This window comes from Melopsittacus undulatus, chromosome 2 (assembly GCF_012275295.1).
Source record: "Melopsittacus undulatus isolate bMelUnd1 chromosome 2, bMelUnd1.mat.Z, whole genome shotgun sequence".
Taxonomy (NCBI): domain Eukaryota; kingdom Metazoa; phylum Chordata; class Aves; order Psittaciformes; family Psittaculidae; genus Melopsittacus; species Melopsittacus undulatus.
Window position 1 is genome coordinate 21,124,753 of NC_047528.1, and position 25,862 is coordinate 21,150,614.

Consider the following 25,862-nt stretch of genomic DNA (forward strand, 5'->3'; position numbering starts at 1 on the left):
ATGGATAAGGAATTTGCTGGATGGCCCTGTCCAGTGATTTAGTCGATGGCTGAATGTCTGAATGGCAACCAACAATGAGTGGTGCCCCTCAAAGGTCTGTCCTGGGATAGATACCATCTTCATCAGTGACATAGACAATAGGATTGAATGCAACCTCAGTGAGTTTGCAGATGAGAAGGTGCTCATTGCAGGGGGATTGGAACTAGATGACCTTTGAAGGTCCCTTCCAACACAAACCATATCATAGACCAATGATTCTATGATAGGCTGAATGGTGTGGTTGACACATCTGAGGAATGCAGTGCCATCCAGAGGGACCTTGACAGGATTAAGAAGTGGGTCATGTGAATCTCATAAGATTCAACAAGGTCAAGTGCAAGGTCCTGAACCTGGATTGGGGCAACCCCCAGTATCAACCCAGGCTGGGGGATGAGGGGATTGAGAGTATCCCTGAGGAGAAGGACTTGGGGGTACTGGTGGACAAAAACTGAACATGAGCTGGCTGCAGTCTGTGCTCTCAGACCAGAAACCAACCATATCCTGGGCTACATCCAAAGGAGCATGGCCAGCAGGTCGAAGGAGGTGATCCTGCCCCTCTGCTCTGCTCTCCTGAGACCTCACTTGCAGTATTGTGTGCAGTTCTGGTGTCCTCAACATAACAAATACATGGTCTTATCTGAGTGGGTCCAGAGGAGGGCCATGAAGATGGTCAGGGGCTACGCAGACAGGCTGAAAGAGTGGGGCTGGAGAAGACTGGAGAAGAGAAGACTCTGGGGAGACCTAAGAGCAGCTTCCAGTGGCTAAAGATGGCCTACAAGAAAGACAGAGAGAGCCTTTTTACCAGGGGCAGGACAAGGGGTAATGGTTTAAAACTGAAATGGTGTTGGTCTAGATTGGAGGTAAGGAAGAAATTCTTTACAATATGGGTGGTGAGACACTGGCACTGGTTACCCAGAGAACCTGTGGATGTACACACCTGTTAAGAGCAAGGGCTGTGGCACAAGGACATGGAGAGCCTCTCCTGGTGCCACTGAGAGCCAACCCCACAGCACTGTGGAGCCTGAGCCCTGTTGCACACCCAGGGCTGCTCTGGTCCTTGCAGGTTTGGAAAGTGACTCCTGTTTTTAGCTTTATTAGGGTGGGTTTGCTAATTTTATGATTGCCAAGACTGATATTTCTCTGACCATTTGTCAAAAGTGCCACAGCAAAAATAGAACCATTAAAAATATATCATACATGTGACTCAAAACTTACAGCCATTATGTGGGCTGCCTCTAGAATTTATACCTTAATAGTGTGAGAGGGGTTTATAAAGGAGATCCATTTCATTTTCCCATTTTCATCTCTTCATGCAGCCCGCGCTGATTATAAGCACTTTTCTAACAGGCTCTTTGTTTACACCCTCTCTCACTCATCCCTAAAAATCATCAAGTGAGTTTTCCAATATTCCATTAGTCACCTAAGTGCACAACTCACACTGAAATTCATTATTTTCAGTTTAAGGAAGATAGGTGGCACATGGTAATTAAAGCTCGATTAAAAATCCTTTATTTCCCAAGAAATATTTCAGCCCTCTAATAATACTTACTAGCAACCTTTAACCATCACCAAAACCAATGTTTTTTATTAGCTGGGCACGCTCAGCGTACTCAGTGTCAGGTCACACGCGTGCACAAAATGAATGGTAGCAGGCCGTAGTCTATGCACTCATGATTTCCAAAGGCTCTGCATACACACCCAGCAAAAATCAGAGGGTTTTGTTCCCAAAGACATGCTCATCCATATGTGTCATGCTTCCAGGCCCTTTCAGAGAGGGAGGACCGTCAGTCGGCTGCCTTGACAAGCGGTCAGGGAAAGCCAGGCAGTGGGAGCCCTTCACCCTGCACCGATGCACATCTCCTGCCCTGGGCTGCACTGATCTCGAAAGCCATGTGACTCCTCCAGCACCTGCATTTGGCTGTTCTTACATTTGGCTGTTTCTGAATTATTAACGTGCCCAGTGCCCGGTGCTGTGGCTTCATCTGAAGCCTTTTCCTTTGATCTCTATTGCCTTTGAAACTGCCTGGATGCACAGGCAAGCCACGCTGCTTCTCCTGCAAACTACCACCGTGTGGGATGATGTTTCTCTAGCTGGAACTGGTGCAAAAGGTCTTATAAACCCTCTAAAACTCAGGCCACAAACTGATTCACTGTTTAAATGTTTGTTTTGTTGTTTGGGTTATTTTTAAGGTCCTGCCTATGTCTCACAAGGTGTGGAGCATCTCCTGAAGTCACCAGCAGCAAGTGAAAGCATCAGCATGTCCACAGAGGCCCATAGCATATCACAGAATTAGACCCATCTATTGCTGCTGTAAGTTTATACCCTTCAAGTCCCATGCAAGAAAGCATCAGCACTGCAGACATATCAGCATATTGCAAAAATGACCACACAGGGTTGACAATGACCAACAGCTGGATTGCCCAGAAAGTTGTCTGGGAAGCAACCTACTGGAGGAGAGTAAGAATATACTGGCTTTGGCTGTGATAGTTAATTTTCTTCACAGTAGCTGGTGTGGGCTATGTTTAGGTTTGTGCTGGAAACACTGCTGATAATTCAGGGCTGTTTTCATTATTGCTGAGCAGTGCTTACACAGAGCCTAGGCCTTTTCTGCTCCTCACACTTCCCCACCAGTGAGTGAGCTGGAATGCACAAGGTGTTGGAAGGGGACGCAGCCAGGACATCTGACCCCAACTGACCAAAGGGATATCCCAGACTATATGATGTCATGCTCAGCATGTAAAAACTGGGAAGAAAGAAAGGAGGGACATTTGGAATGTTGGCGTCTGTCTTCCTAAGTAACCATTATGTGTGATGGAGCCCTGCTGTCCTGGAGATGGCTGAACACCTGCCTGACCATGGGAAGCAGGGAACGAATTTACCTATTAAACTGTCTTTATCTCAATCCATGAGTTTTCTCACTTTTACTCTTCTGACTCTCTCCCCCACCCTATACTGTGGAAATGAGTGACTGTGTGGGGCTTAGTTGCCAGTTGGAGTTAAACCACAACACAGAAAAATGATGTGCCAGAGCAATCTTACCCATGGTGTACAACTGAACCCTCTAGCTCAAAGCCCTTTGAAAATATGATGAGGCTGGAGTCTGAAGCCAGGCTTTGTCATGCAACACAGACTGATCATTGCTCCACGCCTTGACCTTAAATTCTGGAACGTGTCGAAGAACAAAACACAGGTGCAGGAAAGCGTCAGCTATGACTCTTAGCAAATCAAGTGGACTGGCTGATTACCTGTTGATGAGCAATTTAATTTGAGCTCAATTATACGCTCTGGAAGTCTGGCTCTCAGGGAGGTAATTACCCGAATTTCCTCCCTCTGATGGGTCCCGGCACGCTGGGTGTACGTGACATGGGTACAAGCTCTGGTGTCCATGAGCATCCTACTGCAGCTGGCAGACATCAGGCAGGCTAGCACAGAGGGCTGCTATGGAAGTCCTGAATGCTATGCAGGGAGGAGCAGCTCTGGCTGCAGAGTACAAGGAGGAGCCACACTGCTCATCATTTTATGACATTGCACTTTTGAAACACCATTAATAGGGACTATCTTAAGAATGCTTTTAATTCAGGAAAACCCTAGTGTTGAGCCATGGGCTGAATTTGATGCTGCTGCTTGATCTGAGGGGAAGCCAGGAGATGGCCAGGGAACCAGCACCCCCTAACATTAACACAAGCTGGCTGGGCCACCGAGCCATCACATTATATTTACTTTATCTCTCACGTTCAGTTTATATTTGGGCCTGGTTGTGCAAGGCTTTCCCATGCTGCTGGGCATGTACTCATTTCCTCTGATATTAATGGCAGGCTCACATTAGGGAGGACTTGCTAAAGTGAGCAGAGGGCAGCTTCTGGGCTAGTGTGAGAAAAAACAAAGTGTTCAGAAAGGCAAAGGGCTCCCTTGTCTTGGATGTTTTGGCTGCAGCTCACATTGCAGCCACCACCAAGCCTGGTCAAGGCTCTGTTTTGGGAGGACATCGTGCAACAAAAGGGTGCAGGAAGTACCCTTAACTCTTATCACTTCAATACTTTCTTAAGTGCTTCCATTGTGCTCTTTGTTAAAATGTTTGAACAGTTATTTCTTTGATGTATAGCTGTGCCCTGATTTTGCTCTTTCAAAGCAAAAAGAGAAGGCATGTTATAAATACAGTTGCAACCAGAGTAATACTAGAGTGATTGCTTAAAAATCAGTAGCACCAGGGCACAGCCACACAGATGTTTTTTTCTGAGGGTGAATGAGGCCTTATATTGCTTTTATCCAGGATCTAGAGGAAGAAATCAGATTTATATAAAGATGATATCATAGCGTGCTGTAAATTGCAGACAGTATTCATTGTGAAATACACGTCAGAGCTTTGTGAACACCAAGGTGGATCATCAATTAGGAAAGAATACCTGTGCTCTTATGAGATCATGTATGAGATCAGGATGCTGGAGAGGGACTCTCCGTTAGGAGCTGTAGTGATAGGACAAAGGGTAATGGGTTCAGACTGAAACAGGGGAAGTTCAGGTTAGATATAAGGAAGAAATTATTTACTGTAAGGGTGGTGAGGCACTGGAATGGGTTGCCCAAGGAATCACAGAATCCCAAGGGTTGGAAGGGTTCTTGAAAGATCATGTAGTCCCACCCCCCAAGGAAGTTGTGAATGCTCCATCCCTGGTGGTGTTCAAGGGGAGGTTGAACAGAGCCTTGGGTGACATGGTTTAGTACAAGGTGTCCCTGCCCATGGCAGGGGGAGGGGGGTTGGAACTGGATGACCTTAAGGTCCTTTCCAACCCTAACTATTCTGTGATTCCGTGATTTTGGGGGTGGAGAGATGATGAAGAGAAAACAGGGTCACTTCCACCTTGTGTCAACAGTAGCAGTGTAAGGTCACAGCTGAGCAGGAGCTTTCTTCAGCTTCTGTCCCTACCCATTCTGGAGCAGGTCTGTTCCCTGAGCATTGTCCACATCTGTCAGCACACGCATGGCTACTTGCAGCATCATCTGAAACCACCACTTGACAGCCAAGATTTCTCAGTCCAGCTCCTCAGAAAAGCAGGTCTAGCAGTGCAGTTTCCTTTTTTCCTTTGCTTAATGCAAAAAGAAAGGGAAAAAGATGATTATCAGTCAGGTTTATGTGTCCTGGATTTCTATGGCAACCATATACAGTTCAGCAAAGGCACTGGTACATCCAGACACCCTCTTAACAGCATCCACCTTGAACCAGCAGCATGCAAACAATGCTGAAAATCTGCCCAGACACCCTAGGACAAAGCATGGGCATAGAGGGTCAGCACAGAACCCCCACCCAGGGCATTTTGATGCCTTTACTAGAGAGCAGCCAGACATAAGCCACTACGTGCAGCCCACAGCACACACAGCAAGGCAGCCACATCCCCCATTAGGCAAATGAGCATATGTTGTCAGAAGGCTTTCAAGTGACTTAGGAAGCAGTTGGGGAGCATGCAGAAGCTTTGGGGTGATGTGGGGGATCCAGTGAGGAAGGGAAGGTGCTGATGCTTTCATGTAACCAAGCGCTATCAGAATATTCCCAACCTCCTCTGACTCCCTCTCCTCAATTTTGGTCCAAGCTGTGATGGCAGAGGAGCATGCATGAGACATCAGCTATCCCCAGGAAGCCACATGGGTGGCATGGGCTTGTTGTGGATTGAGAAAGAAGCAAAGGACATGTTTGGAAACTGACTGGTCGGGATATCCACCAACTGCTTGTAAAGGCAGGAGGGGAAGGGAAGGCACATGAAGTTCAACATCTCCCAGGCTGGCTCCTCTGGTGCTCTGGTGGGCAGCAGCTGGACTTTGGGGCAAAAGCATAGAGGTCTAACATTGCCCTTGACTAGTTTTTTCTTACTTCAGCCTTAGGAAATCCTTGGCTTGAATGAAACTAAACTTGTTTAATACCTCCAATGAATATTTGTCCATACTTTTCACTGAGGCTGAATAGATTTACCAGATCATGTCCCCTTCTTTCTTTCTCATTTCTTAACTCATCCTCTTATTCTAAGACTTATTTCTTATTCTAAGCAAATACAGTTTTTAGGCTTCTTGAGAAGTCAAATATTTAAGGAACACTGTCAGTGATGTCATTTTCCCTCCAAACTCTGTGACTAGCACAACATCGCTTGTTTAGCAGTCTGCTAAGTAGGAGGTGAGGGCTGGGCACCCATGTTGCCACATCAGCAAGCGCATATCCAGCACACTGAGAGAAATTACAGTTCCCCTCTACTTGGTACCCATAAGGCTGCATCTGGGGTGCTGTGTCCAGTTTTTGGTTCCCCACTATGAGAGAGTCATAGACACTTGAGGGGTAGGGGAAAAAGGAGGGGCTTCTAGTGCTGTCTGTGGGGGCATCTAGTGCTGTCATCCATTGCCTAAAGGGGATTACAGGGAGGACAGAGGCCAGCTCTTCCCAGAGATGCGCACAGAGATGTGACCAGAGCAGTGGTCACAAACTACAACAAGGGACATTCTGGTTTGATATCAGGAAAGTATTTCATCATGAAGGTGGTCAAACACTGGCACAGGCTGCCCAGAGAGGAGGTAGGATCTTCATCCCTGGAGAAACTCAGAACCAAAGGCCTGAGGACCTGGTCCAGCTTGGGAGCTACCCCTGCCTTGGCCTCCTTCCCACTGCAGTTATTCTGTGACTGCAATTCTATTTTTCAGATTAAAAAAGTATGAAAAAATGTATGAGGAAGAGTAAATGTGCTGTTTCTGTTTGAAATCAGATGCAAAAAACAACAAAATAAAGCAGCAGTCTTGAGCACAGCTCTGAAATTATTCAGTCTGATGCATCTGCCTCTGGTTGTGCCCAAGAATAACACAAACTGCAAAATACAGCTAAACACCACTCATTCTAAGCCTAACACAAGATTTTCCTCTTGTTTTCTCCACTTATGAGCTTTCACATTCACACAGGACACTTCTGCCCCCTGAGTGCACACATTTCAAATATGGGTTTGCTTTGCCATGTGAAAGCAGAGAGCTGGAGCTACCTGGTCTAAGGCTGATAATGTTCTCTTTATGGCAGCCCAGACACCACCTTAGGTAGCAGCTGAAGCCATGGACACTCAGATACACTCTTCTTGGCTCCTACAATTCCTATGAAAGCCTGAACAGTTCTCATGGTGGTTCCCCCTGGCTGGTATCCACTGCCAGCAGCTTCCCTCTGTTTCTCCAAAGCAGTGCTCATCTCCTGCAAACTGCCATGTGATTTTGGGCACCAAACCTCCTGAATGGTAGCAGAGAAAATGAATGGTAGCAGAGAAAGCTAAGAAGGAGCCTGGAAGTCTCTTCTGTGTGACCAGAGAGCCAAAACAGTGGATTTACAGACCAGAGTGTAACAGGGAATAATTCACTGCCAGGATGAATCTCTTGTGGATTGCCTGAAATTAATCCTTTAGGTATGGTACTTCTCTGTCACAGGAAGAGTCATTCTCTTGCATGTGACCATCAATGGTGATGAGAGATTAGGAAGGAAGAGCGTTATCACAGTGACAAGCCGTATTCATATGACATCCTGCAGCACAGATAAGACAAAAATAGCATTGTGAATGATCGTGCATTTGGAGGCGTAGTTTTCAGGGCAGTTAGGGAGGCATCTCTGTGACACCCTTGTTCTGTTTCTGTGCTGCAACAGTGGTGCCAGCTCTCACAGCCAGTCACCGAGCATCCCCATGCAGCTCAGGTCAAGGCTCGTTCAGGGCATTAGAAGGAGCATCGCAGTGGTCCACATGTGGCTGTTCCATGCTGGGCAGGGCACTCTGCAAGGGATGCTGGAGCACCAGGGACATACCAAGGGGATACCTGCCTGCCTGAGGAATAGGTCAGACAACAGTGTGTGCTGAGACAGCTCAGACAGAGCAGGCACCCCACGAGTTATAAGGGACCAAAGGGTGCTCCTCACCTGACAGCCCTGGTTGGTGGGAGGCATGCGAGGCACTGCTGCCTTCAGCTCCAAGACCCTAGAACATCCTCCACACCAGAGCCTTGTTGCAAAAGGCTCACCTCAAAAGTGACCCTTGGTCCTGGGCTCTGCAGCATGGTGGGGCTTTGCCTCCAGCCTCTGTGCTGAGAGGCATGTGCTGTGAAAAGGAGGCTGTTCCTGCATGCTCACTTTCTTTCTTTTATACTGTTTCATCAAGAAAGAAGCCAGGACCAAGGGAACACAACCCACATCTCTGCAAACTGATGTGCAGAGGAGAAATCTGAGAGGGATCCATGAATTGCATGGGATGTGTAAATAGACAGAAGGATTCAACCCCAGGAGGTTCCTCTATGGGTGGCTGGCAGCCCCTGTGACAAGGTGACCATCTCCAGTGGTCCTGCTCCCACCATGTGCAGTCTGGGCTGCTGGCACAGTCCCTGGGGCAGGGGCAGGAGAGTTGGATTCACAAGGCACAGGATGTCCAGGCTCAGCCCTGTCATCATCAGGCCTTCACCCAAATCCTCTGGGATGCCATGTCCTTCATAAGCAAAGCAAAGCCTCAGCTCTGGGTCCCACCAGTGTGTTACAGGGGGCTACTGAGTGCAGATGGCCAGCTGCTCTCCAGAATCCTATTGCACAGAAAAGCCACTCAGCCCATCTGCCTGGGATGTCTGAGCATTGTCTTAGGAGACTTTATTGATCACTATGCAGGTAATGAGAAGTAAATCTGCCCACCTTTCCCCCACTCTGTTCCTGCCTTGCACACAGCATGCTCTGGGAACCTATGTTCTATTTCCATTTTTTACATGCTTGTCTCCGACACATACACTGAGGGTTCCTGGCACACAGGAAAGCAGCAGTCAGAAGCACATATAGCAAACCTGCCATCTACTTTTTTAACTGCAGAGCTGTCTTTTAAGCTGGGTGTTACAAGGCTTACTCACTGTCTTATTTCAAAAGGTGAAGAGGGTGGAAGAGCCCAAATGACTCACCTCTTCGCAAACAGGAAGCTGTGTTGCCACTCCTCCCTCCCTCCTCATCTCCAAGCTGCCAGCCCTGGGTACCTTTGGGCATGATGTCCCTCTACCAGGGACATCTGAGCTCAGCTAAATACCAGCCTGTAAGGAAAAACCCTAAATGCCACCCTGGAAGGTGTGCACATGAGAGGGGGCATTTGGGTGCTCGCAGGCGCATGTGGTACAGTGGCTGGGGACTTGTTTCTGCAGCAAAACAGATGATGACCTGGGTATCCAGCTCCAGTCCAGAGACCAGCTTCCACAGCAGACCAGCTTCTGCTTTCACAGAATCAACCTTTCACCACTCAGCAAAAGACAGAGACTGGGAAGAAGGCAAATCCCTGTTTGTAGGGCCACATCTGCCCCGGAGTGATGCTGGACCATGGGTTTGCCTGGGCTCACACTGGAGCCAGCTGCAGGAACAATTCTGATGTACAGAGTCCATCATTGTGCTTTGTGCTAAGAGAGGTTTAAGCTGAAATCTTCATTCACCAGCTCTCATATACAGATCAAAGGGCAGGATACCATGCAGGGATTTTTGAATAAAAGATGCTTTAAAAGGGAGAAAAGGGTCTGCTTCTGCGCCTTTCCCTCCCTGCTTTGAGATGAAGGATCATGCCAGGCTCCCTGGGAGCTGGGCTTGGAAGGCAGCTTCCCCCAGAGGGAGTTTACACCACATGACATGTGTCTGCAGGCATGGGAGGAACAAGTGATAGCATCAGCTGAGATAAGAGGAGAGAAGCCGTTATCCTGGCAGCCCGGAGGTCAGGAGAGGAGGCGACTGAGCAAACCCCAGCTCCAATGGCACAAAGCACCACAACCGGCATGACACGGAATAAACACGCTCATGCTGCTCCCAGCACTGAATTGCCTTCCAACATTCCCAGTGCTGGGAATCCTTGGATATCCATGTCCTAGAGGGTAGGTTTAGATTACACATCAGGAAAAAATTCTTTACTAAGAGGGTGCTGAGGCACAGGAGTAGTTACCCAGAGAAGCTGTGGCTGCCCCATCCCTGGCAGTGTTCAAGGCCAGGTTGGATGGAGCTTTGAGCAACCTGCTCCAGTGGAAGGTGCCCCTGCCCATGGCAGACGGTTGGAGCTGGGTGATCCGTAAGGTTCCTTCCAACCCAAGCCAGTCTATGATTCTGTGGTCCTTCCTGGAGCAGTGCTGGAGTGGCTCCAGTCCTCCATGGCAGTGGGGCTGTGCCAGGGCTGCTCCACATGCATCCACAGGTCGAAAACATGCTACAAATCCCTAATGGAGATGACCATGGCCAGGATGCCTTAGCATGCAGAATGGTCTCTTCTAATAACTAAATAAGCAGAGCCTCCTGGAGGAAGAATCGCTTTATCTCTGCCTCATCCCAAACTGGCAGGAGTAAATATGACCCAAGGCAGCCAGGTTTTAGCAGGCTGTGAAGGCGCTGCGCTTGGCTGAGCAGGCTGGGAGCTGCTACTGCACAGCTGAGAAGGTTGCAGAAGGGAAGGTAAATTTAGGCCCCTGCCAAGTACTTCCATTTGAAAGATTTATTACTCTGCCTGGCAGCTGTGCCCACAGAGAGAAATGAGACACCATCACTGGAGAGATGACTGCCCACTTTAAGCATCAGCTGCACCCAGCTCAGCCTTTCTGCGTTGTTCCGAATTTGCCTGAGGAATCTGTCAGAGCTAAAAGAAAGATTTTGCTTTCAAATGCACCTGCTGAGGCAATTGTTTCCCACCTGATTTTGCTGCACACTTCTGGATACAAAAGGAAGTGGGATGAGCTCTCTGCCCATGTCCTCAGTAGCCATTGCTGTTGGGTGCCCCCAGCCTGGTGCCCTTCTCCCGTGGCAGATGCACCCCAGCACCCCAGCACTGCACTTTGTGCTTCTAGCCTGCTTTCCTGAGGGCATACAAATGGACAAGGATCTCTTGCTGCTTCTCTTCTCCTCTCTGGTGCATTTTTTACCTTACTGACCAATTTCAGCCAAAAGTGGCAGCAGGGCAAAGGGCACCCAGTTAACCAGGTTTGTACAGATTCAGTACAAACAGGCCACCAGGTAAGATGAGATGCCCTCTGTGCTGGGGAAAGCTGCATAAAAAGCTACTGTCAGTGAGACATCAGGAAACCCAGCTGAGCATGATCCCTAATGCAGGCATAATATGCTTGGGAAGGCTGTGTGATGACCCAAACACTCATGGAAAAGGCCTGGTTTTCACTGATAGATGTGCTGAGAACTGCAAATCCCCGTGCATGCCATGCTCCCAGCCTGTTTCAAAGCCAGGAATTAAGCCAGATTTGCAGGCAAAGCCACGAGGACACTGGGGAGCTGTCAGCCCAACTGATGATTTAATAAATCAGTAACACCACAAGGGCCAAGGGTGGCAGGGACATTCTGGCCACTCTCATGGCAGCACAGCATCCCCCTGGCTCTGTGCTAACCATGGACCACCATAGCCCACACGCAGCCATATGCCTGGGAAGGAGCGGCAGACAGAGCATCTGCCACCACACTAGCCGGCCTGTCAAGGGCTGGGGGGCATGAGTCCAACGGGAACAGCTTTATTTCCTGGTCTGGAGAGGCTTTTCTCCGTTTGGAAGAGGACTATCAGCCTTTTCTGACCTCCGTCCAAGGGACAGATGTTTTTGCTCTATCGCTCACTGAATGAGCCTGCTAAGGCTTCAGGCAATAACTACCGCTATTTCTCCTCAGGTTTGGACTGAGTTCCACAGCAGCGGTCCCTGGCTGAGCTAGCCTGTTTAATTAGTTATTAAAACGGAAGCACTCTTTCTTTTCATCACATCTCCTACCACTCTGGAACAGGTCCACTAATGGTAGACACAACTCAGACAAGCATCTATTACTCTGCCTTGAAAAGACTAAATAGTTCTGGCAAGTCAACCTTTCTCCTTTGGCTTTGCCAGGCATCTGACTCCTGCTCACGTTTGCTTTTGGGAGGGTACAGCTGCCAAAGGCAGAGCAGCTGGGCCAGGCACACTCCTCTGTCACCCCGAAGGCAGCATTCCCACCCAGCATTACAAGCAGATATAGGGCTGCTTCATCTCTTTGGGGTGATGGTTAGCTCTGAAAGCTTGATTAAGTGCTGGAGGTGTCTCATGGCAGGATTTCCTGTTTACATTGCCCTGTGCCTTGTCATTAGCATCACACCTCTCCTAAACATGCATCCTCACACTGTAGCTCTGCGGGAATGGTGTGGTTTGGGCAGGTGAATCAGGAAAGTGCTAGGGGCAATGGCTCCTGGATGGGTGGGAAAAGAGGATGAACTGTATGGAAGCAACCACACCATGCTGTATGGGGACAGCCCCCAGCATGCCTCCTCTCCTCCTCAGTAAACCCAACCAGTTGCTTTCCAGAAAGTCCCAGGTGGACGTGAAATCCCAAAATGCATTAAAGCACAGGGAGCCAAGCATCAGCCAGGCAGGACAGAGAAGACCATCTGAGCTCGGAGCTCCAGCTCTGGGGCCAGCTTTATCAGCTTGCTTTGCTTGCTCAGAGCAATTGTGACTCTGGTTATCTCAATAGAGTGACGCCAGGGGCATGGACAGATACTGAAGGGTCCCAGGGTATTTTCCTCAGCTGTTTGTTGTCCTTTCATGTGTTTTACCCTTCCAGCACGGTGTTCTCTTCAAGATAAAGGTTCTGCAGGCTCTGTCTCATGTGCACAGCCTCAGCAGGGCTGGGTGGCCTGGTCCCACTGCTCACTGCTCCACCATATTCCACACCAAACTAAACAGTGACTTAGGAGTTCAGCTTGGCACCAAGGAACCAGCTCTGGGTGGCTGACAGAAACAAACAAGCATTTCAGTGTGGGATGCAAGTGCAATAGATGCTGCAGCATGAAGGAAGCAAAACCAGAATAGTTTACAGGGTGAATAGTTTAGTTTCTTGGCTTTGTAGCAAGCTGGTAATTAGCCTGGCCTTTGCATTGAATGGTGTGTCTGTACAAAGTGACCTACATGCCTGTGTCCCCCTCTCAGGATGCATGGGGCAGCGCATTGCCCAGGGACTTCTCCTTTAGAGGAAGAGTGATGATTTGAGTCCTCAGCATCTATCTATCACTGTTCTCTTCCTTTGCAAGAGCTTTTTCCTGGGCCTGGGCTTTCTTCTGGCAGACAGAAAGTGGAAGGACAAGGTTATGTGCCACCCTCAACTATCCAGTGTTCCAACCACTGGCACACGTGGCAGGCAGTAGCTGAAATGGGATATTAGGATTGGATTTTCCAAGGCCCATGGAAAAAGCTTAAGGTTTGCTGCCAAAAAGAAGGTAACTATCAAAAGAGAGTTTTTCTTGTCAGACATGAGTGTTTGCTACTATAAAGAAGAAATGCCTTGGGGCTACACCACGCTCTCACAATATGTGAGTTCTAAGTATACACATGTGTGGCCAAGGGGTGCACATGTGCACATGACCTGCCACACCTCCCTGGAAGCCAAATTTGCTGCTTATCTGATCTGCAGAAAGGCTGTGTCTCTGCTAAATGGCTTAACTAGGGTTTCTGTGTAAGGGGCAGACAGCCAAGACACATCAACCCCTCCACTGCACAACCATCCTCCATTGGAAGTAGCATAATTTCCCCCGGTGATGGAGCTGTGGACTGTATTAAAGCGCTCAGTGCCTGCAGAAATTAGAAGTGTGGGGCTGATTGTCATGCACAGCCCCAAAGATGCAAAAGCAGCTTGGGAAAAGGGAGCATCTGGCCCCTTGCTCCTCAGGGTGCTTGTGGCCATGGTGCCACATCTGTGTACACATGGGTGTGCACATCTGTGGGTGCTGGAATTACACCCCTGCCCGGCATGGAGCTGCTATTGCAAGCAGCAGGATATGTGGGACCCCCTAATGAGTGCTGGGGTGGTGGTGGAGAGGCAGGCAGTGAATCCCCACACCAGCACTGAGCAAGGTGCTGTTAGCTCCTAGATTTACTGCAGCATTTGGCTATGCGCTTTCTCAGGTGCCTTGGCAGCATGCAGGGATGGGGTCTGAGCCCTACAGGTTGCACACCCTGGCACATCGCATGTGCCTGGTCAGGGCCAGTCGCAAAACCGAGGCACAAGGAGGGCTCCTCATCCACCACAAGCTTCCAGCTTGGGCAGGGCCTCCACTCCTCCCCATTACCTGCAAGTGGGGTTGGTGCCCACCAGTCCAGCAGAGCCGTGGCAGTGCTGCCAGAGGCTTCCCATGCTGGGGGTGGCTGCAGGCAGCTCCGCAGGCAGAACAATGATGGCTGCTGTGCTGCAGGCCCAGCCCCAAGCTGCTCCCCACCAGGCAGCCCTGAACAGCACCCATTTTGTTTGCACTGCACAGCACAGTGCAAGGCAGTCATACCCTGCGAAAAAAGGAGAAATAAAAGGAGACAAAAAAGATTCCCCGTGTTTTACCTTTTACACTTTGGTTGTGCTATCAAAAATGGGGTGTTTGAGATGACAGTGGGTCCCTGGGCAGCTTGGCGCTGTGCAGGGAGACACAGGCAAAGCACCCCTCTCCCTGCTTCCAGGCCAGATGGAGCCCAAGGAGGATATGACACACCCAGCATGCACTGCAAAAGCCTTTATTGCTCCCTTGGAAAGGACCTAAATGGCTGTGGAGCAGGAAGAGAGCCAGCAGAGACCCATGGCCATTCCATACAGGGCACCAGGCTCTGTTCTCTCTGCTGTCTGCAAGCCCAGGGCTGCTCACAGCTCTCTGCTGAACCTGCAACCATACGTGATACCCCTGGTCCCTGCACTGCACGGGCAGCCTCATCTAATGCACAGTGCTGATCCCTGCTGTAGGGAGCTGTAAGGAATGCTGCTTAGTGGAGGCAATGCTTGGGTGTCTGGAGCTGGGCACTGGCCTGGCCAACCTCACATGGTGGGATGGCAGCATCAGGACCAGCAGTGACAGCTGCTCTCTTTGCTTCAGGGTCTCTGTGCTGCACTGCCTCTGGGCTTGCCACTGCACTACTTGTAGTGGATTATGACTGTCTCCTTAAACCCAGCTGGCAGGATGAAGCAGACTCCCATTGGTGTGCTTAACCACTGAGGAAGAGAAGCTGTGCCCACCACAGACGGTGGATCACTGAGCCACCACACTCCAGGCATGGCAGTGCACCTGTGGGGCCACCACAGCAGCAAAGCTATTTGTAAGCTTTTAACTTAAAGAGAGTGTGCATGTGGAGGGTACCAAGTCTCCCTCTTACAGCCTTGCCATGGGTTTTGCTGCACGGCAAAGGGCTGCCATGGCAGGGAACCACTGCCTCACTCAGGCAGGGAACCACTGCAGCCAGGAGGAGGGTTGGGCTGCTTCTGCTTTGTGGAGTGGGTTTGAGGGGTGCTTGGTGTGGGGATTGCTCAGAGCTGCTCCCCAGTGAACATCAGCTGCTTCCCCTCTCCGCCACTGCTCAGATCTGAGGCACAAAAATCCCTGCAGATTTCATTTCTCGTTTTGATCCTAATTTTGTTTATATTGAAACGTTTAAGACATGCCTGCTCTGGGTGAACTGAACCAGTCACCCCACCATGGCTGTGCGTGTGTGGCCAGCCAGACAGCATCGCACACTCACTGCACACCTGCGTGCCCAAGGCAGGGCTGGCAGTGGTTTGGGATCACCTCCCATCACTATCACCCTGGAGTCTCCCTGCCATGCAGCCTCATGGACAATCCAAAGCAAAGATCACAGGAGATAAATGTATAAAACATTACATTTGCTGATGTGCCTGACACTGGATATTCAGAGCACACACAAGCTGCTTGTAACAGCTGAATGCAGCTTTCATACATCTTTGGATAGACAAGGTGGATTCCCACAGCTCCTGCTTTGTGTTACAGGTGAGTTGGCATCCTGAAACCACAGGGTTGTAGGTCACTGTCATCCTAATATGGGCAGTTACCATCATGGCTGGGTTCAGTCCAGTCCCAGTCCAGTCCCAGTCCAGGTGATGTCTCAATGTCTGCAAATAAAGAATGGCTGCCAGTTTACTCATTCATCCAAAAGCCGAATTTATGGAGAGGTTCCACATTCCATGGCTGTTAACTTCAGGACAGAGCAGTGCAAGGTTAGGCAAAAGGGCATTGCAGGAATATCAAAAAGAGTTCCCTGTGTAAGCTGAGAATCAGTAACACTTAGGGAAGGGAAGGAGAGGGGATTTCCTCCAAGAAAAAGGGTGCATTAGCTTCTAGGGGCAGCTCCAAGCAGCCTTTCACCCATGGCAGCAGAGCTGGGTCCACGTCTGATGCTGGCTGGACAACATCACGACGGTCAGCTGGAATTCCCTGAATAACAGGGGCTCCTTTGGTTTGATCCAAGGGTAGGCAGATAGCATCATTTTCTTCACATTCAACTTACCTATCCCCATTACAAAGTAACTTCATATTTGCCCTATATATATTTATACCTGCACAGTGCCTGTCTCCACATAGGCTCATCAGGTTCCCTGAATGAACCTCACAGGTTCCCATCCAGGCATCTACAAGCAGGATGGCCTAAGACTCTGGTAGACAAATTCTGCTGCCTTTCAGCAGTTAACCCATTAGCTTTCAGAAAACTACATCCCAATGACCTGCCTGTGGCTTTTATACCACTGCAAGGAAGTGCAGAAGGACTCCTGTCACCAGGCTGGAAGATATCATTAAACAGGGGATAATTCTGCAGATTTGATGCTTTGCTGAGGTGTACCATGAAATCATCACCATGGGAGATCTGGAGATGGGGGGGATGCCACAGTGTTTCTGCTTGCTCTGGGAGCACTGATGAAGGTCAGCATCATTGCTTGGATGGAGAGGGTCACCTGCGGTGTTCCCCACATCGCAGCCATGCTTTTGAAGAACATTTTGAAGGGTTGGCTCTCCCTCTTTGCAGGGTTTGTTTGCCGATTCTGCAGTCTAAGACCTGAGGGAAAACTGGATTTAGATGGTGCTGTGCAAACAGAAAATAAAAAGTAATCAAAGTACTCAGAAAAACTGGTAACTCAGCATTTTAAACCGCTAGTTTCACCTTTCAGGACATGTTCCTACCAGCACGGTATATGACATAAAAAATAGCTGGTCTAAGGTACATAAATGCAACATATATTATCAGTCTTGTTAAGCTGTACTTCAGCAGGTTCCAAGTTGCTTGTGCAGATTTCACTTAACCTGTGCATTAGGAAAACTAATTACATGGTCACATCCTGGAGATCAGCATGATCTTGAGGAGTGCTAGGAATACATATCTGCTCCAAAACATGCTGCACACAGTGAAAATATCCCATCCTAAACATCCCAGATGAGACAGGTACAATGACCCCAGCCCCCCCCCTGCAACACTGACAGGGAGGGCTTGCCTGTGCCTGCCAGGGGACAGAGGAGACAGCATTGGTAGTGGCTGCAGGTTGCTGTCACGATGACAGCATTGCAGAAGCACCTGTGAGGAAATTAACCATTATAAAAGCTGTGCAGGGATTACCTGGGTGCACGCAACCAAGCCACGTGCTAGAGGTGGATGGTAAAGGCAGAAAGGGGTAAGCGAAGGAGGTGACAGACTGGAGGCTGGGACCTGATGTGACCATCACCACCAGCCATGCTCGGCAGCACTGCTCTGGGAAGCTTGGTTCTCCCTTGATGCTTCCCGCTGGAAAGCCCTCACCCCAGCCCTGTGAACAAACCAGTGTGTCAGTGCAATTCCAGACTGCCAACCCATGTCAGCCAGCGGTGGGTGGGAATTAAGGCTTCACTGACATCTAGCATTTTTCTCGTTTTTGATAGTCTGACTAATTTCAGACTAATTTGATGTCTTCTTGTGTTCTGTTATTTGGGCCTGGTTTTTATCATTATTACTATAATTACATTTTTGTATGTTTCTGATTAAACCTCAAATAGTAAATACCCACATGCAGTAGTCACAGCAAGAAGAAATCCAGGGACTTGCTCTCCTGTCTCTAGCTGGCCCTGGAGCAAGAAGCACTCGACTCAGGACCTCCACCTTAGAGGAATGCATGAAATCTGGAAATGGAAATCAGAGAATTGCCTCTGGGCAAAGACAGGCACAACAGTTTGCTTCCTGGCTCTGCTGTCCCTGTAGCAATCAGGCATCTTCCTCTCTTTACTCACCTGCTGTTTGTTGCTTAACAGTTGTGTTAACATGTCAGGCATGAATATTGTCTGGAACATTTATTTATGCAACCTCCTAGGCATTTTAGGATGCTTGAAATTGTCTTCAGGAGATACGTGAGCACCACCATAAGCAATGTTCGCTAAGGTACTTACAGTGTCACTGCACCATGGCCAAGATTTCTCTTTTTGATCAAGTTATAATTCTTCATCCTGAGTAATGGATCCTGCGTGTTTCAGACCTCAGTTCAGGGGGTTATTTGTACCTGTCAGCTCTGCTGCAACAACTCACTGGGACCACATCCACCAGGTCAGTTTAAACGGAAATGCTTTCTGGTGCAGGCAGGCAAGCCAAGGCCACACATATAGGTTAATGCCACTGGGTTCAAGCTGGTGATGGTGGCACAGCTTGTGAGTGCCCAGATCTGGGTTATCAAATGGCAGCAGGGAAAGGGTGGGAGGGTGTCCCCTGCAGTTGTATCCATGTTGGAGGACATCAAGAGCTGCTCCATGTGGGCCAGGAGGATACAGGCAGCAAAGGAGGGCACCACGGAAGGAAGTAATTAAAGCTGGAGGAGGTGTTTCATCATGATTGCTGCCGGGGCGGAAGTCATCCTGGGGGATGGTGCACACCCATGAGCTGTCCAGGCTCAGCAGCAGGGGCCCTTAGCACTGCTTTTTGTTCATGTTTCTTCAAATCATCCAGAGGGCAGAACCAGACCTGGAGACCTCAGCTCACCTCCTTCAGCATCCACATACAGGTTATTCCACACATGGCATCCCAGACCAGGGTTTCACCATCAGGAGGCAGTGCAAGAGAAGGTGGGTTTGGAGGGACCTGGCTGCTAGTGAAAGGATGGGGTAAGTCTGAAGTCTGGCTGATGAGGGCAATCTGGCTTTGCCAGGCACAGACAACTCTGGCTTGGCACAATCTCAGCTCTCCCAGGACCACTCTCTGGAGGAGGGATGTCTTGCTCTGCTCTGTGAGTGGAAATGTGACTCCCCTGCTCTCCCAGACCAGAGACTTTGAAAGGAGAGGGTCTCCAGACCAGGGATCTACAGGAGCTAATTTGGCTGGTTGAACAGGGGCCTTGGGACACTCTCATCCTGGGGCAGGTTTCTCCCCTGGTCACTGACACAGCACATCCCATATCTATTTTGTCTCCTAGGACCATCAGGCATTTCCTCAGGGCTTGACCCAGCCAAGCACTTAACACACATGTTAAATCCAAAGCACATCAATAGGCTTACTCAAACCCTGAAGTGCCTGGATTAGGGCCTGTTTGCATACGACAAGCACAGCCTTCTTTGGCAGCTGTCACAGGAAGAGCATCATTTTGCATCACTTATTATATGAACATCAATTTGCAGCATAGCAGGAAGAGCCAAACAAGGGTACCTCATGCCAGATGCTCCCAGGAGGAATTTGGACCAAGCATACCCATTTTGGACAGACGTGATGGCTCGGGGGCGATGTGGAGCTGCTTTGCTCTATTGCAGTGTTGCAGTGTCTGGTCGTCACTTGCAGAGCTCAGACGGGATCACTCGTGACCATCCGTGCACACACACACAGAGCAAATATAGGGACTTGTCTGCAGTAAAATAAGCAGAGACATTAAACCAGGATCTTTTCATCACCCCGGTTGGACCAGTCACAGCCTGACTAACAGGAGGCCAAGCCTATATTTACTGCAATTTATATATATCAAGAGAGATCCCATGAAAGACAACCAATCAACCTAATTGCTCTAGGGACAAATCCCTTCTGACACATACACCTGATAACATCAATTACCTACCAAACAGACTGATTAAAATGCCATGGGTGTTTTCAGAGGTGATAAACATTATGGAAGGAGGCTGAAGCTGAGGCTGAAAACACGCTGGCAAAGGCATGAACCTGCAAGGGAAAGCATCATCAGAGACTGCACAGTCATGTGCAAGAGACCCCAGGATGGTCCATTCACATCTCCCTGCACACCACAGCCAAAAGAAACTTTTAGAGTCTCATAACAAACTTCAGATCTCTGGTAAAAAGCAAACTGAAAGCTAGACTGTGCTGAAGCACACCGCTCTGTCAGAACCTCCTGCAACAGCAGCTGGTATGGTGAATTAAAAATGCTTAATGTAGATCCATTCTGCTCTGTGCTGGGTGTTCAGGTGACAGCAGCTCCCTTCAGCCAGCAGGTCAGCAGAAGGCCGTGCAGTGCCGGAGGGGAAGTGGATGACACTACACCCATTACTATTCATGGCTGTTTACAGAGCAAACCTCCCTCTGCTGCACCCTGTGGTCTCAGGAGGCTTTGTGCTCTTGCTGCCCAAGCCCATATTGCTGGTGTCACCTAGCGGGACTGAGCTCTGTGGCTCTCCAGCAGAGGTACCTCTCCATAATGGCAGCTACTGCAACCTCCTCCCTGCACCAGGGAGAGTGTCCCCATCCCTGCAGGCTGTTTGGAGCAGGATCGGGAGGAGGATTTCCCATCAGCTGAGTGGAAGTGGGGACACTGGGGTGTTGGCTTTCATTAATGGGAAGCATTTTAGGGCTAACAGCATCTTCCAGTTTCTGTGGATCTTTGCAACATTTGTCCCACCCCAGTCAGTGTCTCACACCCCAGTCTCATTCCTTGGAGGAAAAACGAGCTGTGAAAAGGGAGGAAGAGGATCCTGGCAGGAGTTCAGGGAAGTTAATTGCAAAGTAAGAAAGAATGAGGCAGGATGAAAGTGAAAAGTAAATAAAGTCACTGAAAGCAGCAACTGCAGGAGTCTCAAAAGGATCTTGTAAATCTCTCTGTTAAAGCAGAAAGGAAGCCCGAGACCTACAAAAGCTCTTCCGCGCCTGTGAGAACTCAATGCCAAAGCAAATACACTCAGAAACACTGCAGAAAATCACCTCACCATGAGGAATAGCTGTAACTGAGGACTGGGCAGACTTGAGCTGGAAAGGACCTAGTGTCCAGTTTTTCCCAGGAGCTGAAGATCCTATGGCCAGCCGCAGCTGAAAGACAGGAACAGAGGGAGAGGCACACGGAGCTAATGGGTCCTGATCCAAAAGAACTAAAAATAACTCCTGGGGGAAGACCTCAGCAGGCGGCATGTTTCCAGGGGATGCTGATTCAGGCAGAAGCTGTGTGATGCAGATGAACAGGCAGCCTGTCCTGAGCAGAAATCTCATTACAGCTACTTAGCTATTCCTGCTAACCTGCCTCCTATCACCTGCCCCAAGGGCTTCAGTGAAGCACATTCAGAATGAAATTAAGCAAGCAGGAATGTAGGCTGAATGTCTGAAAAATCTCACTGACACAGCAGGATGAGCCCAGCCTGTCTGCAGAGACCTTTGCTGGCTCCATCACTGGCTGAGACAGAGCAGGAGCAGGCGCAGTCCTGCAGCAGCAGCTCCACCAGCTCCAGCCAAAACGCCCCAGGGGTGTTTCCATCCCTGCCAGGCACCTCCAGGCCACTGGTCCCTAGTGGATGGGGAAGTGGGACCCCCCAGAGCATGCTGTGGGCACAGGATGGGTTATTCCCTGGGCTGGGCCAGTTCCACATCTGCTGCTTGCTCTTGCTAGAAGTAGGAGCAGCACGCACACCTCAGGGCTTGGAGTGGGGTTTCCATGGGAATGGGAAAACACCCTCTGCCCTGCATCCCACTGCCTGGAACAGGGTGCATAACAGCTCCCAAGTTCCTGAGCAAAAGGGTGAGCTTGGAGCACATTTATTTACTGCTGCAGCCCTTGAGCTGCTGACGCTGGAGCCCCCAAAAACACTGAGGTCACACAGGAGCAGCCCTGTGGTAGCAGTGAAGCTTGAGCATGTGATTTCCTAGCCAGCAGTTTACCATCTCTTACCCAAATCTGCTTCTGTCCCTCTTCAAAAACAAGCCAGTTTATTAGAATATAAAAGACACTGGTGACCAGGCACCACTAATGGGCAGCAAAGCCTTTCTTGCTCTCCTGTCACCATTGCCATCCTCTCCAGCAGGGATACCTGTACTGACTCAAGAAACCCTCAGGCTGGCAGAGCAATTAGAAGCTGTCATGCGCTATATGTCCTGTAATTTGATACACTGGCACACGCATCTGTGTTGGTAATTATACGCGTACTGGGATCCACAGCATTACACATAGATGCTAGCCTGAGCAACTAGCCAAAAGAGTGAGGCTTTGCAAGAGCACAGCTGCGTGAGACATTTGGCACAGGTAGAAAATTCCTGCAATGTGTATTGGTGCCTCTCTGTGGAGGGTTGGTGGGAAATGACTACAAATATCTGCTTCTATAAACAAGAGCTGGATAGCACAAGCACAAATAACAGCATCTTTGTTTGGTTTTCCATCACTTCTGCTATTGCAGCGCTGCTGTCCAAGCAAAAATGGTGTCAGAGAGTTACAGTTGTCTCTGGGAGGGGAAGTGCAGCTAGGATGAGGATTCCTTTCCAAAACACATGCTAACAGAGCAGCAGTCACTGCCAGGTTTGGGTGAATGTACAGTCCATGCAGTGCTCATTTCTGAATACCTCTATGCCAGAGAGGGCTGAGTGTCTGAGAGGTCTGAAGGGGGGAGCACATCTCCAGCTCCCATGTGGGCAACCCTGTGTTCAAGCTTTAAAGCAGATGCTCAGCTTCAATCATGGGCTCAGGGTCCAGCAACAGCAGAAACTGGTGACCTGTGGTTCACAATCATGGCAGCAGCCAGTGGAGGCTGCCAGCAGCCTCCAGCCCCAGAGGCTATGAGGAGTCAATGGAGGTTCAGGAGGCAGGAGGTGGCAGTGATGCTTTCTTGTCAAGAGGATTTTGTCCTGAAGACCTGTTTTCAGCAGGGAAGGATGTTGGTACATGCCTCTTCTGACCAGATCTGGGCCTTGGGGCTATGGAACACTGGTCTGCCACACTGGGACACCCTGACCTCAAAGCCTGGGAGCTGGAGAGGGGATGTTATTCTCTTCCAGGCCCTGTACATGCTTCCCATCTGATCTTGGGTGAAACAATAATCCCATCTAATTGTTTTGTCAATGTAGATCCAGACTAATACTTAAATTCTCCAGAAAAAAATACCACCTTTAACAGCATTTCACTAGGACAACGCAGCAGAATGATTTACAAAAGGGTGAGAACCTCATTTTTGTCTCCTGCTTAAATTGTTAAAATAATTAATTACTTCTGGGCACTTTTAATTAAGACACTGCTATATTGCTGGTTATGTTTAAAACAGCATTGAATCACTACAATTTCCTGAAAGCAGCAACCACTGCTGCCTTTAATATTCCCATCCCAAACTGTTCTAAAAGTGGTATTTTATTTGTACACTTCAGTGGCCACTCCTAATTCTGCAGCTCAAATCAACACAACGTTTTTTCCATTTCCCAAAATGACACCAAGGTACCTATGACAATTGCACCTATCCAACCAAGTTATCACCCATCACATTACAGTAGAAAGCATGAGGGGGATGTTTGAGTTTTAAATCACCATTTGTGCTCCAAGTTGAGCAAGAGAAATAAAGTTTCTGTTCTTCCCCATTAGCATCCCCAGACAGCACCCCTCTTCCCTCCATTCCTCCTGCTGATGCTCTGCAGGCACCTCCTGGTGTGGGGACTTTGCTTTGAGGGTTACAAGGGTCTGGAGGGGAAGCTTTGATGTTGCTCACCCAGCACCCAATGGGACAGGCTGGGACACCCAGGAAGCCTCACCAAGAGCTGAGCTCACCAGGCACTGCAATGGAGAGGAAACAGAAGGGAACCAAAGCTCAGCAGCAGAGAGGTGCCCACACAGAGATGTCACCAGGGGCCATGGTGAACCTGAGACCTCCGTGGGATGCTGTGGTTGTACACCTCATCCCCACACTCACTGGCTCAACAGTGCTCCTGCACAGCCCACAGGCACTGGTGGCAGCGGCTACCTTTTTCTGTGCCTGGTTATCCTGATCTGACTCGTCATTTCATGATGAGCAAACCCCACATTTCCAGAGCTCTCCCTGCACAGCCATCACCAGGCATTGTGCATAGCTGGAGATCATGTCCACCTGGGCATTAAAAAGGCAGGTATTTTTCACCTGGTATCTCCTTCCAGCCTCTCTCTGACATGTGTATAGAAAGAGGCTTTACATAAAACCTGGGGTAACACTGCATCCTTGTGTCAGGCGAAGCTAGACAGCAGTGTAACTTCAAAACTCAGCTTATAATCACAGTTGGCCCCTCTGCACCCTACCTGTGTTCATATATCCATGTATGGATAGAGCGTCTCCCACAGCATCTTTGAGAGATCTCTTGAGAGGACCTAGAGGTCTTCAGAAAGTCAGGAAGAAACTGATGGATCTGAAATTTATTCACAGGGAATCAATAAACCCATGTTCTGGAGACCCCCCACCCAAGTAGTGTGTGTGAGCTGTCAGGACCAGCTCTGCCAACGCAGGCAGCTGTTCTGAAGGCAGACCAAAGGAGTCTACAGCATTGTCAGCTGAGGGTGACATGGGGCTGGATGCTTGGCTGACCACATGCTGTAGCGGATGTTGTTCTGCTGCACTGAGCTTCCAATCACCAAGATGCTAGCAGTGATTCAGGATAAGTGTAAGGAATTCTTTCGTTCTGCTTTGTCTGGTGTTCACCTGCAATGCAACACTGACTGCTGACACCACCAATCCTCCTCTGTGACAAAAGAGATTTAATATAAAATCTAGTATTTAAATGTGCTTCTAAAAATTCAGTTTGAGGGACTCTGGATTTATATCCGACTAAACCAGCCCTGCGCCAGGAGAAATGGCTGCTGGTGACATAGAAACATCAGAAAACACAGACACATAAGTAGCATCCAGGGACACAGAAGCATCTGAGAATCAGCATCAAGCACTTCCATCCTCTCACTCTCTCTGAGCAACACAGGTGCACCAGAGTTTACAGTTCCCATTTCACTTTCTCGTTCACTGTACAATGGATGACTGAGCTGGGGAAGCTGCCAGCCTGCAGAAATGCCGTTTCTGAACACTTCCACAAGCAGATGTGGCATCGCAGGGAAACCTGGCTCATTCCCAACGGGCCCCGCTTGCTGCAGAGCGGCGTGTCCATGCTGGCCTTTCATTTTCTAAGCAGTATCCAAGCGGGCAGTCGTACGGAAGGAAGACAGCAGAGGGCAGCTCCACCCTGCCTAACGCAGGCAATGCTGCTTGCCAGTGGTGGTTGTTCACACGCTGCATCCAGGGCTGAGGCAGACACATCGGGATCATGAAAGGAACAGGGAGGATGGTGACACATACCGTCTCCTGCCCTTGTTCCCCATTCTCAATGTCTCTGTGAAGTGAGGATGCACATAAGACTGCGTACATTGAGGATGCACATGAATGCCTGCCCTCTCTGCAGGGAAACTTGTGATCTGAGTGACGAAAATGCTGGGGTGCACCGTGTCTTTTGGGGCTCCTGGAGACTCAGCATGGTCCAGCTGTCCAGCATGGGCTCAGTTTGTCCCTTGGGATGCCCCTGGTGAAGCTTTCTGCAGGCAAGGATGGGGTGGGCAGATGTAACCCCAGTACCCGTGTGGGGTGCAAACGCAAGGATGGGTGACAAGACAGCAGGGATGCCAGCCTCGTCCTGGCCTCAACAGGGGTGGCTTGAACTCTTCCTGGAAAAAGCCCACGCAGCCCATGCTAAAACCTGAGTTAATGCCTCTTACCTTCCTTCATGTCCACCCGCCGGGGCAGGGGAGGCTGCCCCATCCCCACACACCCGCTGCCACGCTGAAGTGCAGTAGTGACCTGGGTGCACTTCATGCACCAGAGCCACAAGAAAGGGCATGACCTTGTTAGAGATGTGTTTT